Consider the following 11,173-nt stretch of genomic DNA (forward strand, 5'->3'; position numbering starts at 1 on the left):
AACAAAAAGTTAATTAGTTAGTTGAAACAAATTTTGAAAATCAATTTTTAAAAGATAAGAAGATAAGAAGTTAGAAAAGATATTTGAAAAATATATGATATGAAAAGGTATGATTAAAAAGATATGATTTGGAAAAAGATAAGATAAAAAGATATTTTTGAAAAGATATGATTGAAATTAGTTTTGAAAAAGTTTTGATTTTTAAAATCACAATTAATGACCTGATTCACAAGAAATCACAAGATATGATTCTAGAACTTAAAGTTTGAATCTTTCTTAACAAGTAAGTAACAAACTTGAAATTTTTGAACAAAAACATTAATTGTTGATGATATTTTCGAAAATATGATATAAAATTAAAAAAAAAGATTTTTGAAAAATATTTTTAAAATTTTCGAAAATAAATAAGAAAAATGAAAAAGATATGATTGTTGAAAAAGATTTTGAAAAAGATAAGATTTTTAAATTGAAAATTTGATTTGACTCATAAGAAACAACTAAATTTTAAAAAGTTTTGAAAAAATCAACTCAAATTTTCGAAAATTTATGAGTGGAAAAGGGAAAGATATTTTTTTGATTTTTGAATTTTTAATGAAGAAAGAGAAAAACATAAAAAATGACTCACAACATGAAAATTATGAATCAAAACACATGATGCATGCAAGAACACTATGAATGTCAAGATGAACACCAAGAACACTTTGAAGATCAAGATGAACATCAAGACTTATTTTTTGAAAATTTTTAATGAAAGAAAAACATGCAAGACACCAAACTTAGAAATTTTCAAACTTCAGAAACTAACAAATTAAAAATGCATATGAAAAACAAGAAAAGACCCAAAACAAGAAAATATGAAGATCAAACAAGAAGACTTACCAAGAACAACTTGAAGATCATGAAGAACACTATGAATGCATGAATTTTCGAAAAATGCATAAATTTTTTAGAAAAAATGCAATTGACACCAAACTTAAAAATTGACTCTAGACTCAAACAAGAAACAAAAAATATTTTTGATTTTATGATTTTATTAGTTTTTTTTTTTGGATTTTTGTCTATTTTTATTTTTTTGAAAACCTATAGGGAAAAGGAAGCAATGAATTCAAAGTCCTCAATCAAGATTCCAGGAATCATACCAGGTTAGTCTAAAGCTTGATGGCCAGCCAAACTTCAGCATACCAATTTGAAACTTTAGAATTCATTCTTAAAAATTTAGAATAACTTACGAAAACAAAAGGAAAAGAAATTTTTTTTTTGAAAGATTTTTGAAAACAAATTTTTTGTGAAAAGAAAACGAAAAGAAAGTTACCTAATCTGAGCAACAAGATGAACCGTCAGTTGTCCAAACTCGAACAATCCCCAGCAACGGCGCCAAAAACTTGGTGCACGAAATTGTGATCCCTGGTAATGGCTCCAAAAACTTGGTGCTCTAATCTTAATTCATAATTTGTCACAACTTCAACACAACTAACCAGCAAGTGCACTGGGTCGTCCAAGTAATAAACCTTACGTGAGTACGGGTCGATCCCACGGAGATTGTCGGCTTGAAGCAAGCTATGGTCACCTTGTAAATCTCAGTTAGGCGTATTCAAATAGTTTTAAGAAATTACAGTGGATGAAAATTAAATAAAATATAAAATAGGATAGTGGTACTTATGTAATTCATTGGTGAGAATTTCAGATAAGCGTATAGAGATGCTTTCGTTCCTCTGATCTCTGCTTTCCTGCTGTCTTCATCCAATCAATCCTACTCCTTTCCATGGCAAGCTCTATGTAGGGCATCACCGTTGTCAATGGCTACATCCCATCCTCTCAGTGAAAAAGGTCCAAATGCTCTATCACGGCACGGCTAATCATCTGTCGGTTCTCGATCATACTGGAATAGGATCCATTGATCCTTTTTGCGTCTGTCACTACGCCTAGCACTCGCGAGTTTTAAGCTCGTCACAGCCATCCCTTCCTAGATCCTACTCGGAATACCACAGACAAGGTTTAGACTTTTCGGATCTCAGAAATGGCCATCCATGGGTTCTAACTTATACCACGAAGACGCTAATAACTCGGACTCGGTCCCCTGTATTAGATATCCAAGAGATATCCATTCAATCTAAGGTAGAACGGAAGTGGTTGTTAGGCACGCGTTCATAAGTTGCAAATGATGATGACTGTCACGATCATCACATCCATCATATTGAAGTACGAATGAATATTTTAGAAGCGGAATAAGTTGAATTGAATAGAAAAACAGTAGTACTTTGCATTAATCTTTAAGGAACAGCAGAGCTCCACACCTTAATCTATGGTATGTAGAAATTCTACCATTGAAAAATACATAAGTGAAAGGTTCAGGCATGGCCGAGAGGCCAGCCCTCACAAAGGTCTAAGATAGCATAAAACTAATCAAAAGATTCCTCCGAAGATGATAAAAAGTCCTATTTATACTAAACTAGTTACTAGGGTTTACAAAAATGAGTAAATGATGCAGAAATCCACTTCCGGGGCCCACTTGGTGTGTGCTTGGGCTGAGCTTGAAGTTTACACGTGGAGAGATCATTCTTGGAGTTGAACGCCAGTTTGTAACGTGTTTCTGGCGTTGAACTCCACTTTGCAACTTGTTTCCGGCGCTAGACGCCAGACTGCAGCATGAAACTGGCGTTGAACGTCAGTTTACGTCGTCAATCCTTATTCAAAGTATGGACTATTATATATTTCTATAAATCCCTTGATGTCTACTTTCCAACGCAATTGGAAGCGCACCATTTGAAGTTCTATAGCTCCAGAAAATCCACTTTGAGTGCAGGGAGGTCAGAATCCAACAGCGTCAGCAGTCCTTCTTCAACCTCTGAATTTGATTTTTGCTCAAGTCCCTCAATTTCAGCCAGAAAATACCTGAAATCACAGAAAAACACACAAACTCATAGTAAAGTCCAAAAATATGAATTTAACATAAAAACTAATAAAAACATCCCTAAAAGTAACTAGATCCTAGTAAAAACATACTAAAAACAATGCCAAAAAGCGTATAAATTATCCGCTCATCATTGCCCCGTTTTCTCTTGGATTTTTATTTTGAATTTCTCAATCAAAAACGATTTCTCTTCTTCTCTCTTTCTTCGTAACTTCTCCCTTTACTCTCTCATTTTCTGTTTCTTGCCTGGAGTTCGTAGTTCCTTTCTGCAACGTCTGTTCTGCTACTGCTTTCTGTAGAAGAGGGGTGATTTCCAGATTTCTCCTTCCATCTTTGCAGCTTCCACTTTGAGGGGTGGCTTTGTTGCTTCTGCTCTTCAGCTTCTTTTCGAGATTTTCTTCTATTCTCCAGGTTCGATTTTTCTTCCTCTGTTTCTTTATATGTCTGGTTTTAGAAAATTTTATTTTTGCTCAGCGAAAGTTTGAATCTTTCTGCTTTTACCGTGCCTGATTGTTGCGTGCTCATGAATTTCTTCGTTTTTTGTGCGAATCTTTTTGCTTTTCTTGTTGCTTGAATCTTTTTTAGGGCTTTTGCATGTTGTTGCTATTTCTTCTTGCGCTTTTGATGATGGTTTTTGCTTGATTCTGAAAAAAGGTTGTATCTTTGACGATTTTCCTGCTTTTGGCTTTTTGGTGTTTGCTATGCCCTTTTTGTTGGTAAAACTGTAGAAAGATAGTGACTTTTGTGTTTTTTGCTTCTTTTGCGTTATTTGAGACCTTCTTTTGATGAATGCTAGGACGTAAGCTGTAGGGATTTCCTGAAACCTTGCCTTGTTTCTGCCTCCAAAGGATGCCCCAGGACTTTGGTTTGAGTCTTGGGGTTTTCCTTTCCTATGTGTTTGCCTGTGTCATTTTTGTCGAGTTGCTTTGCCCCTCGTCCGAGATTTTTTTTTTTTTAGTAATCCAATCTTCTTTTCTTATTTGTAGGATTAGTCGGTGTCATGTCTTCTCGCAATAACATTGTAGAGGTGTCTTCCAAAGTTCCTAATGTGTGTCTCTGTCGTGGATGCTGAATTTTGTGTAGAACTGAGGAGGTGTCATAGGATTTGTAGTAGCAGTCCCCGGGAGAGGGATTATGAACTTGTAGCTCCTGATTCTAATGAGAGGGCTTGCTTTTCTACTTTCGTCGAGGGGGAGCGTCCCTTCTTCTATTCTTACGAATACTTCTTTAGTCAGTTAGACGTTATTTTTCCTTTTACCGCTTTTGAAACCGACCTGTTGTGGTCATGTAACATTGCTCCATCCCAGCTTCATCCGAATTCCTGGGGTTTTATCAAAATATTTCAACTGCTTTGCTAAGAGTTAGGCATAACACCTTCTGAAACTCTTTTCCTTTATCTTTTTGTCTCGGCCAAACCCGGAGGTTCCTCGAAAAAGAAAGCTTCCTGGGTTTCTTTCAGATCGGCCCAGGGGCATAAAGTTTTTGCCATGTATGACGAGTCGTTTAAAGATTTTAAGAACTATTTCTTCCGAGTCCGTGCTGTTGAGGGGGTCCGCCACTTTTTTCTTGATGAAAATGACGAGCCTGCTTTTCCTCTAGAGTGGCAAAAGAATGTGAGAGTGCCACCTTATACATGGGAGATGCTTAATGAGGTTGAGTGGGCTTTTGTAGTTGTTCTTGAAGATTTGTGGGGGAAACCACCCTATCTGAATACGAAGAGATTTTTGAGTGATCCATCTTTGGTTCGAACTGCTTTGGGTACTGTCTGATTTGTTTTTATATTTGCTTCTGAGCTTTTCTTCTTCTATGTTGTAACTTGTATTTTGTGGTTAATTCTGTATTTTCAGAGATGTCAAAAAATAATGATTCCACGAAGGCCTACAAGAAGGCGAAGAAGGCTGCTGCTGCTCAAAACATCTTGGCCAAGGCGGTCGGGGAGGGATCTTCCAAAGTGCAAGTGAAGCCGCCCGTGCCGAGTTCTCCTGGGCCGAGGAAAGTGATCCCGACTCCTCGGGTTCGTCTGGCCGAGCCTCCACAGTCTTCAGCTGCTACTTCTGGTGCTCCTCCCAATAAGAAACAAAAAACAACTGAGGTCTTCAACCTTGACGCCCCTGATTTTAATGCAATCGAATTTGTAGATCAGCAGATTGGTCCCTACGGTACCCTCCCCATGGATGATGTGTCAATCCTTCGCCATCTGGATTTTATGACCCGAAACAGTGTTAAAATGGCATACATGGGGGCTGCCTTGTACCGAACTGCTCAGAATCTTCCTCTCCATGCCACTAAGGAATTTATGGAGGAGGCTAAATAGGAGTTCGACCGGATGAAGGGCCTGAAGGAGGAGCTTGAGGTAAAGGTAGCCAAGTTGGAGAAGGATCTGGAGAATGAGAAGGCGAGTTTCCTCTCTCTAGCAGCTTCGGTGAAGCTGGCCGAGGATACGGCTATGAGACATAAGGACAGTTATGTGACATCTTATCGGGAGGTGGTGCGCCTGAGGGAGGAGATGGAGAATGCCCAAGCTGATTACTTTGAGCTCCAAGGTCATCTCGTTGGCAGTGTGACTGCTGCTTACGAGAACCTGAAGGAGCAGGTTCGGATTATTGCACCCGAGGCTGACCTCACTCTCTTTAGCCTGGAAAATGTCATCAGGGATGGTAAGGTTATCCCTGATGATGAGGATGATGATGATGTTGAACCTCTCCCTGTTCCTTCTGCCAAGGTGTCAACTCCTACTGTTCCTCCTGCTGAGGTCGGCCCTCCTGCTTCTGATACTGACTGCCAAATCTTAAACCGGGACGATGGTACTGTGGATGCTATTCCTCTCCAGGCTCGCCCTCTTTCTCCTCAAACTGATGCTGTTAAAAGGTCTTCTGATCTTTAGTTTTTAGATATCTGTGTAGTTGGCCCGGCTTGTGGGCTTTTAACTCTTTATTTTGTGGTTGGTATCTTTTGATGACACTCTTTTTGGTTGCTTTTAGCAACCCATTAAAACAAAACACAACGAGTAGCTCCTAAGCTTTTGGGTTTGACCCTGAAGTTTGTTTATTTTGTGTCACGCTTGTTTGCATCTGTCCTAACTCCTTGCTGCTCAGTCTCTTTGATCTGTTTTGTATATGCGTGGATCCTTAGTCCATAACTGACTTCTTTACGTCGTCTTATTCCAAATTATTTTGTAATTGGCCAACGTCATCGTGTCGATTTTTCTCAGTTATCTTTAGTAAACCATTCTTTAGTTGGACCTTGGTGGGTCTCTTTTATGGATTACTTTTTGTAACTTTGTGGCTTGGTTGGGCCGACTTCATCATGTCGGTTCTCTCTAAGCTATTTTTGTAATCCTCTTTCTTGGACCCTTGTCAGGTCTCTTTCAGGGATTACTTCTATAACTTTTGTTTTTGTAGGAGACCGACTTCGTTAGGTCGATCTCTTCTAAGTTATTTTTTTAATCCTCTTTCTTGGACCTTTGTCAGGTCTCTTTCAGGGATTACTTCTATAACTTTTGTTTTTGTAGGAGACCGACTTCGTTAGGTCGATCTCTTTCTAAGTTATTTTTGTTGTCCTCTTTTTTGGACCTTTGTCAGGTCTCTTTCAGGGACTACTTTTATAACTTTTCATTTTGGGATGACTTTGTCATGTCGGGCCCTTCTAAGTTAAAGTAATCCTCTTTAATAGGGTTGGCCAGACCTCTTTCCAGGGTTTACTTATAACTTGGGTTGACTTGGTCCGACTTCTTAACGTCGGCCAGTCTTTAAGTTATTATTTAGCAATCCATAAGACCTCGTCAGGTTCTTTTTCGGATCACTTTCGATAACTTCTTAAATTATTCTGTGTTCATCTTTTCCGATTTGTAGAAAGTGGTTGCTATCTTTAGATCGTCTTTTGGGTGAGTCGCATTTTCACCTTTATCGGACGATTGTCTTTATCGTGATCGTGTAGTGAAATTGTTATTCACTTTCTGCCGATCTGTTGCTTTATAATCGGATGATGAATGCTTCAGATTAATGCGTCTTGAAAACTTGTAGAATATCTAATATATATTTTATTCAAAGGAAAGTGCAAATATATACATGTGGGAATTTCTCATCCCTTTATGTTGAATAGTGTTTGAGTCTCAACTTGGTGCCTCATTAAAAAACCTTTTCAGGAAAAAGAGTGCATCCAATAGTGAGATTTTTTACTTTTTCTAGCTGTAGTACCTTCTTAGGTTGCAGGCATGCCATGATCTGGGAAGCTCTCGTCCATCGAGTTCGGACAGTCTGTAGTAGCCCTTCCCAAGTACTTTTACAACTCGATAGGTCCTTTCCAGTTTGCTGCCAACTTTCCTTCTCCTGGTCGAGTTGTTCCAATATCATTTCGGATTAGGATGAGATCGTTCTCTATGAAACCTCTCGGCACTACCCTTTGATTATATCTGGAAGCCATTCGACGCTTTAGTGCTTCTTCCCTGATCCGAGCTCTTTCTTGGATTTCAGGTAGTAGGTCGAGCTCTTCCCTCTGAAGTTGGAAGTTTGCTTCCTCATTATAGTGGACTACTCTGGATGACCCTTCCTCGATCTCTACTGGGATCATTGCCTCCACTCCATATGCTAGTCGAAAGGGTGATTCATTTGTGGTGGAGTGTGGCGTTATTCGATATGCCCATAGGACTTGTGGAAGTTCTTCGGCCCAAGCTCCCTTTGCATCTTATAGTCTCCGTTTCAACCAAGCCAATATGACTTTGTTGGCGGCTTCTGCCTATCCATTGGCTTGAGGGTGTTCGACGGAGGTGAATTAGTGCATTATATTCAAGTCGGCTACTAGTCTCCTGAAGCCTGCATCTGTGAATTGAGTGCCATTGTCTGTGGTGATAGAGTATGGAACCCCAAACCTCTTGACAATGTTCCTGTATAGGAATTTTTGGCTTCTTTGAGCGGTGGCATTGGCTAGGGGCTCTGCCTCAATCCATTTTGTAAAATAGTCTACTCCGACTATGAGGAATTTTACTTGTCCTGATCCTTGGGGAAAGGGTCCGAGAAGATCAAGTCCCCATTTTGCAAATGGCCAAGGCGAGGTTACACTGATGAGCTCCTCTGGCGGGGCGATGTGGAAGTTGGCATGTTTCTGACATGGTGGACATGTCTTTACAAATTCTATAGCCTCTTTCTGTAGGGTTGGCCAGTAGAATCCCGCCCGCAGTACCTTTTTGGTGAGAGCTTGTGCCCCGAGATGATTGCCACAAATACCACTGTGTACTTCTTCTAAAACTTCCCTTGTGTTCGAGGTCGGCACACATTTTAGTAGTGGTATTGAGATCCCTCTTTTATACAGGGTGTTGTTTATGATGGTGTAGTACTGAGCCTCCCGTTTTAACCTCTTCGCCTCTTTTTCGTCCGTGGGGAGTGTTTCTGCTTTGAGGTAGTTAATTATGGGAGTCATCCATCCTTGATCCTGCTCTGTTATGGCTAGGATCTTTTCTTCTTCCGAGATTGATGGGTTCTGTAGCATTTTCTGGATGAGGCTTCTATTGTTGCCCTTTGGTTTGGTGTTGACTAGTTTCGAGAGTGCGTCAGCTCGGGCATTTTGTCCGCGGGGTATGTGGCAGATCTTATATTCCCCGAGGAGTCTGAGCTGTTCTTTGGTTTTATCCAAATACTTTTTCATGGTGGGATCTTTGGCTTGGTAGTTCCCCGTTATCTGTGAGGTGACTACTTGTGAATCACTGTAGATGTTGAGTTTTTGAGCTCCAACCTCTTTAGCCAGCTTCAAACCAGCTAATAACACTTCATATTCCGCCTGGTTATTTGAAGCCGGGAACCCAAACTTGAGGGAGAGCTCAACTTGGGTTCCTTGGTTACTTTCTATTATCACACCTGCGCCGCTTCCAGTCTTATTTGAAGAACCGTCAACATAGAGATTCCATTCTGTGGGAATTTCCAGGGCATCTGTGAATTCTGCGATGAAGTCGGCCAGATATTGTGATTTGATGGCCGTCCGAGCTTCATATTGGAGGTCGAACTCGGATAGCTCGACCGCCCATTGTAAAATTCTGCCTGCCAGATCTATTTTCTGCAATATTCCTTTTATGGGCTGGTTGGTTCGAACCCTAATGGTGTGAGCCTGGAAGTACGGGCGAAGTCGTCGAGACGTTAGAATGAGGGTGTAGGCAAATTTTTCTATTTTCTGGTAGTTCAACTCGGATCCCTGTAGACGGGTTGTTGCCCACTTTTGTCTTCTCTGACTAGTGCTGAGGCTATTGCTTGGCTTCCTACTGCGAGATATAATATGAGCGGTTCTCCTTCTTGTGGTCGAGATAAGATAGGCGGCCGTCCTAAGAACTCCTTGACGTTTTGGAAGGCTTGTTCACATTCTGTCGTCCATTCGAACTGCTTTCCCTTCCTTAAAGTAGCATAGAAGGGGAGAGATCTTATCGCTGCCCCTGCTAAAAATCTGGATAGGGCGGCCAATCTCCCGTTGAGTTGCTACACTTCTTTGACACAGGTGGGGCTCTTCATGTTGAGTATGGCTTGGCATTTATCCAGGTTTACTTCAATTCCTCTTTGTGTGAGCATGAAACCTAGGAATCTGCCTGCTTCCACCGCAAAGGTGCATTTTGCAGGATTGAGTCGCATGTCGTGCTTCCTTATAGTGTCGAACACTTGAGCCAGGTCGGACAATAATGTATCTTCGCTTTGTGTCTTTATCAACATGTCGTCCACATAAACTTCCATGATTTTTCCAATGTGGTCTGAGAAGACTTTATTCATCAGCCTTTGATAAGTAGCTCCTGCGTTCTTGAGACTGAAGGGCATCACGATGTAGCAGTAATTTACTTTCGGCGTTAAAAACGAGGTCTTTTCTTGATCTGGTGGATACATGGGGATTTGGTTGTATCCCGAGTATGCGTCCATAAACGAGAGGTATCTATACCCAGAGGAAGCATCTACCAAAGTGTCGATACTTGGGAGTGGGTAAGGATCTTTTGGGCAGGCTTTGTTGAGATCGGTGTAATCGGTATACATTCGCCACTTCCCATTTGATTTTTTCACCAAGACGACGTTGGCTAGCCATAGTGGGTACTTGACTTCTCTTATGAATCCTGCCTCCAGTAGTGCCTGTACCTGCTCTTCCACAGCTTGGGATCGCTCTGGCCCAAGTTTTCTTCGTCTCTGCTGCACCGGCCGAGATCCTGGATAGACCGCCAACTTGTGGCATATTAGCTTAGGGTTTATGCCTGGCATGTCTGCGGCTTTCCATGCGAAGAGATCGACATTATCACATAAGAATTGTATCAGTAATTCTTTTGAGTCTCCTCTTAGGATCGTCCCGATATTAGTTGTTTTGTCCGTGGTGTCTCCTCGTCTTTTGGCTGTAGACGGAGTTCTTCTCGTCGCTGAACTCTGCCAAGTTCAATTGTATGAAACTCTTCTCCTCTGCCTCTGAGGATTAGACTTTCGTTAAAACAGCGGCGTGCCATCTTTTGATCCGCTTTTATTGTAGCTATCCCTTCTGCAGTTGAGAATTTCATGCATAGATGTGGGGTCGAGACTATTGCGCCAAGTTGATTTAATGTGGTCCGACCTATTAGGGCATTGTAGGCTGAACTCACGTTGACCACAATGTAGTCTATCTTGAGCGTCTTGTATTGGTTCCCTTTTCCGAAGGTTGTGTGTAGTGATACGTATCCTAGTGGTTGTACTGGGGTATCTCCCAGTCCGAACAAGCTGTTCGGGTATGCCTTAAGCTCCCTTTCTTCCAAGCCGAGCTTGTCGAAGGCAGTTTTGAATAAGATGTCGGTGGAGCTCCCTTGGTCTATTAATGTGCGATGTAGATTAGCTTTCGCCAGTATAATAGTGATGACCATGGGATCGTCGTGTCCCGGGATGATGCCAGATGCGTCCTCTTTAGTGAATGTTATCACAGGGATGTCGGGTGCTTCCTCCTTTCCCTCGACATGATATACTTCTTTGAGATATCTTTTGCGAGATGATTTGGAGATCTCACCTCCTGCGAATCCGCCGTGTATCATGTGGACGTGTCTCTCTGGTGTCTGAGGTGATCGTTCAGTTCGTCTGGCATCTTCGTCCCTTCGTCTCTTTCTTTGGTCATCATCTCGGGTAGCCAGAAATCGATCTAATTTTCCTTCTCTCACCAATTTTTCTATGATATTTTTTAAGTCGAAGCACTCATTGGTGGAGTGCCCTCGGACTCGATGGTATTCATAGTATTCCTTCTGGTTTCCTCCTCCCCTTTTTCCTTTGAGTGGCCGCGCTAGGGGGATTTTCT

This window comes from Arachis ipaensis, chromosome B3 (assembly GCF_059453495.1).
Source record: "Arachis ipaensis isolate K30076 ecotype BB chromosome B3, ASM5945349v1, whole genome shotgun sequence".
In the NCBI taxonomy this organism is placed as follows: Eukaryota; Viridiplantae; Streptophyta; class Magnoliopsida; order Fabales; family Fabaceae; genus Arachis; species Arachis ipaensis.